Source organism: Gossypium hirsutum, chromosome A08 (assembly GCF_007990345.1).
Source record: "Gossypium hirsutum isolate 1008001.06 chromosome A08, Gossypium_hirsutum_v2.1, whole genome shotgun sequence".
Taxonomy (NCBI): Eukaryota; Viridiplantae; Streptophyta; class Magnoliopsida; order Malvales; family Malvaceae; genus Gossypium; species Gossypium hirsutum.
In genome coordinates, this window is record NC_053431.1 from 94,921,021 (window position 1) to 94,926,723 (window position 5,703).

A 5,703-nucleotide genomic window follows, 5' to 3' on the forward strand; every position below is an offset into this window, starting at 1 on the left:
TTGCTCAAAACTTACTAAGCATTAAATGCTTACTCCGTTTCTTTGAATCTCTGTTTTATAGATTTGGTTCGTCAGCTATCGGACTCGGGATTATTGAAGTCAAAGTCTCCCACACTATCAAACCCCCTTTTGGTACATTTTTGGTTGAACTTTGAAATGGCATGTATAGGACTACCCTTTTTGTTGCGGGTCATGTACCCTTTGGTTTTGTATAAATTTGGATAGCCATGCGAAAATGGCTTATATACACTTTGAGCTTAATATTATAATCGTCTTGTATGATGTTCATTAAGAGGTATGGAAATGTTTGGGAACGATTAGCCATTGGAATGGTTAATCATGATCATATTTTGTGCTATATATGATAAAGGGCTAGTTGAATCATGGAAACTATGTAATAGGTAAAGTCTACCTTAAAAATAGATGCTGATAGCAGCAGTAACGTGAATGTGAAAAATCACTAAAAATAGTAGGAATGGAATTAAATAGTGAATAAATTATGTAATTGAACCTTGATGAATATATTTTCATAGGAAAGTAACGAAATGATCATATGAATAGTATGTTAAGAGATATTTAAGTTTTCGTGAGACAGGGCCAGAACAGTTTCTGGATCCCCTATTCCGACTTTGGAAATTCATTATAAATTAACTAGAGATAATTAGAAGTCATTCCATATATGTATAGATTACTTTTCGAGTCTAGTTTCTATAGAAACAAACGGAATCAGTATTGAAACCCTGTACAGGGAGATATCTAAGTCGTAGTGCGTGAAGGTCAGAGTAGTCGAATCCTGAAACAGGGGAGAATTTAACTAATAAACTGTACTAATTGGCTAGACCAAAAATTCTAGAAAAACATTTGTAGATGAACATATGAGTCTAGTTTCAGGAAAAATTTACGAAACTCATTTTCGAGTTTTGAAACTCAAGATATGATTTTTAAGGCGACAATGACGCAGTGACCAGCTTGTCTGGAAAATTTTCAAATGGACTGTGAAAATAAGTGGATTAAGCCCGTTAACCCCTCGTGTCCGACTCCGCCAACGGTCTCGGGTACGGGGTGTTACAGCTTGTGTCACGATATCCTTAAAGGCAATAAGAGTGCTGAGTGTATTAATGAAACTTTGATTGTTTTGATCCCTAAGATTAAGAACCCGTGTGAAATGGCTAACTTTCATCCAATTACTCTTTGCAAGGTGATCTACAAGATTGTTTTAAAGACTCTTGCGACCTGGCTTAAAGATGTTCTCCCCATGTGTATTAGCCAAAATCAGAGCGCCTTTTTTCCCAACTGAATGATCCACGAGAATGTCTTAGTTGCCCATGCGCTTATGCACTATCTTCGTAGCTCCAAAAATGGTCCGAATAAGGGCTGTGTGGTCAAGCTCGACATGAGAAAAGTTACGACCGGGTGGAATGGGGTTTTATTGAGAAAGTGGTGAAAAAAATGGGTTTTTCTAATGTTTGGATGAAAAGAATTATGGATTGTGTTTGCACTGTTCGGTATAGAGTTAAATGTAATACGACTCTGTCTGACATTATTATCCCGAAGAGGGGCCTCCGACAAGGGGACCCGTTATCCCCTCATTTGTTTCTCTTTTGTATGGATGCCCTGTCCCGCATGTTGATTTATACTCAAGAGACTAACAAAATTAAAGGCATTCGAGCTAGTAAGGATGGCCCTAGAATTAACCACCTCTTTTTTGTTGACAATGCTCTCTTGTTTGTCAGGAACAAACAAAGTGAAGTGGAGGCGTTCACAAGGATTTTAGAATCTTTTGAGAGGAAGTCTGGCCAAAGCATTGACTTGGAAAAGTCAATGGTTTACTTCAGCCCTAACACTCCCGTTTCTCGTCGCGCAACTCTTAGTAGCTTGCTTAGGATGAAGGTGGTAACAAACCGTGACGGCTACCGTGGTCTGTTCATCCCAATTGGTAAAAAGAGGTCAGCAGCTTTCCAAAGCATATTAGACCGTGCTGCCAATAAAATCAATAGCTGGTCAAAGAGGTTATTGTCCAACGGTGGGAAGGAGATCTTCATCAAGTCGATCCTTCAGTCTATCCCTACATATGGTTTCTCAGTTTTCTTTGTCCCTAATGGTGTCTTAGAGGAGCTTCAGTCTATGATTTTTCATGTGTGGTGGGGGAAAAGAAAAGAATAGAGGTTGGCATATGTTAGCTTGGGACCGTATGTGTTTCCCTAAAAGCATGGGGGGCCTTAGTTTCAGGGATTTAAGGTGGTTTAATATGGCTTTGTTAGGCAGGTAAGTGTAGAGAATGATGAGCTGTAAAGATACATTATGCCTTAGAGTTCTGAAAGCAAAATATTTTCCAGAAGGGGACGTTCTCTATCCTAAGCAAATTGACAAGCCCTCATTTACATGGCAGAGTATAGGTAAAGCAGCTAGTATTTTGTACGAGGGATTCGGCTGAAATGTGGAGAGTGGTAGGGAGATCAAAATTTGGCAAGACAATCGGGGATTTGAAGGGCTCTCGGGTGCTTCGATTAGTCTTAACAACAGCGAGGTTCAAGAGAATAAAGTGCACGATCTTTTAAATAATAAGAAAGATAGTTGGAACTAGAGAAGGATCTTTGATATTTACGGTGTTGACTTGGGGGATCAAATTTGCAAAATTCCCATGCTTCACACTGGCCCTGATGACTATCGTATTTGGTTCCATAATCCCCTTGGCTCCTTCTTGACGAAGTCCGCTTACTCCTAGATGACTCTGAAGCATATGGGGTTTGGCCCCCATTGGATTTTCTGAAGGCTTATGTGGAAATTGCAAACTCTTGCGAAAATTAGGATTTTTTGTTGGCGCCTGGGGCACGACATCTTGCCTACGTATGAGAAAATTTCTGGCATTTGTAGGGAGGTTAACAGCACCTATCCAAGATGTAGGACTGAAAAGGAAACCCTCCTTCATGCATTGAGAAACTGCCCAAGGGTAAAAGATGTGTTGGTTTATGGTGGTCTCAATAATATGGTTCTCGAGGGTTGCAACGGTAGGTGTGTTGACTGGATTAAAGATGTGGCTCGTTCGCTGGACAAGAAGGCATTCTCTGATTTTATCACGATTCTTTGGAATATCTGGAACAGTCAGAATAATAGAGTCTTCCGAGATGTGAAGAAAGAGGCCAAAGTGACTCGGGATAAAACTGCTACTTTAAGCTAGGATTTTTGCATCTTCAACTTCTTGGAGAAACCGATGATTCCTAAGCCGACTATGGAGAGAGCGAGGAAGAAACCTGGACAGGGATGGTTAAGATTAACTTCGATGCCACTGCGAATGGTAGGAAAAACAACTTTGGCTTTGTGGCGAGGGATCATGATGGCTTTATTCTTGGCGATCGAGCGGGTGTATGGGACAAGAACGTTCAAGCCGAATAGGCTGAGCTATATGCGCTAAAAGAGAGTATGAGTTTTGCACGGGCTAAAAATTGGCCAAAGCTGGAATTTGAATCTGACTGCATCAGCTTGGTGAACCGGCTTAACAGGACGAAAGCTGAATTTTCCACAATGGGTTACCGCATTCAGGAAAGTTTAAAATTGATGGATCAATGTTTTAGTTTTAGTTTTGTTTGGGCCACGAGTTGTTGTAACAAAGTAGCAGACTATCTTTGTAAATGGGCTACTATTAATAATTATACTAAGGATTTTGAGATGGATTATCCTTTGGAAATCCATGATATTATTTTAAGTGATGCAATAAATTGAAGTTGGCCTTCAGGTCTTTTTTCTAAAAAAAACTGATTAGTAGAAGAAGATTCGTAGAAAGGGATTGCACCAAAGCTGCGCTTGCAAGTGAGCCACTTGTCTGTGTTTGTATCATGCATGGCTAGTTGGCAGATGGCATTTATATGTGTTTGGACTTAGCTTTGTTTTATCCCACAGTTGTACAGTTTTTGTCTTAAAGTGGAACTGCCCTTGATTATTTACGTGTACGTCAAACTCTATTGATTCGTAGTTTACAAACTTACCTTTTCTATTAAGTGTATTCGTCATATATGGCGTTGTATTTTTTAAATATTGCCTTTATTAATTCTCATTATTTTCTTCAAGGATGTGTTATTAAATGAACCAAGAATAATGGTCTTTAACTAAATGGATAACCCTTACCACTGATTTCTTAAAGATTTAAATTAAGCCAAGGGATTTGAGTCTATTAGTAATGCCCCAGTTCATCAGGTGGTTGTTTGGCTAATCGATATATGCCATGTCTTCCTGACAGACTAAGTGATGCTACAAGTTTTTGGTATCAAAGCCTAGGTTTAGTTGCTTCTCAAAAAATCGAAGGTTAAGTCATGCCTTGCCATGCATGATATATCTCTAGCTTAGTCCCTATAGTTTTGATTTATTTGAGTTTTTTTTTAGCTAAGAAATATGTTTGAAAGCTTAAGAGAAGCAGCAGACGAGGAAATTGAGAGACGTGTACACCCGATGCAAGGATAAGGTCTTGCAAGTGATTCAAGCATGACCGAAAATGCTTTCCATGATGCCTTTTTCACAATGATGGGTCAATGGTTTGACCAATTTATTGGGACAACCCAAGTGCCTCAACAACCCCAACAACTTCAGCCCGAAGTGGTACAGCCAGTAGCTCTTACACCTCTAACACTACCACCAACTAGTTTAAAGGAGATCCCGTGAGGGAGATCTGTAAGTGTGGTGCTAAAGAATTTCTTATGGATAAGGGTGATGACCCCAACACAATAGAATAGTGGTTATCTCGCATAGGAAGGGTGATTACAAAACTGGAATGTACATCAGCGAATAGTCTATTATGCGTTGCTTCTTTATTGGAAGGAGAGGCATATCAATGGTAGGAAGCGTTGAAAAGCATGACCCCAAAAGAATATATAGATTGAGAGTTCTTTTTAATGAATTTTAAAGAGAAATATGTGAATCTAATGTATGTCGAGCATATGAAAAAAGGAGTTTTTGTATCTCAAGCAGAGACAAATGTCAATAATGGAATATGAACAAGAATTCGTCAGATTAAGTCGTTATGTAAGGGACATGTTCCAAACCAAAAAGACTTTTTGTGATAAATTTGAGTGAGGCTTAAATGATTAAATAGGTGCTCTAGTAGCAGCATCAGAAGTCCAGAGTCTAGCAGCCATAACAGCTAAGGCTCAGAAGATGGAAACGATTATTCAAGAAAGAAATAGAGGGCAAGATGAGGAAAGCATGAAGCGGGGTTCTCTAGTCCACCACCTTCGTCAAATTTCAAGAAACCGAAAGATAGAAGCTTTTCTGCACTAAGGAGAGATTTTCAACCCTCGAGTTTTCGATGAGAAGGAGATGGGTGACAGACTACCTCAAGGGTGAGTACTGGTAGATCTAAGATGATGAGAGATCTAGTATGCAAGTGTCGTGGAAGAAATTATTGGGGTGACTGTTGAAAAAAAAAAGAAAGCCTATTATTCTTATGGATCATTTGATCATTAGATTAGAGACTGCCCTTCAAAGGCTGATACTATTTCAGAACAATTTATGCGTAAGGCTCAAGGTACTTAGCAGGAGGCAAGATTTGAATAGTTGGAAAGTCAGGATCAATTTAGGGAACTTCAAAAAAGAACTACACCAAGCCCACTTCTAAGGTGTCCGCCAGAGCCTATGTGATGAAAGCTAAGGAAGATGTAGACTTACCAAAGGTTATCTAGGGTAAATTTTCCTTTTTAGGACATGATGTTTATG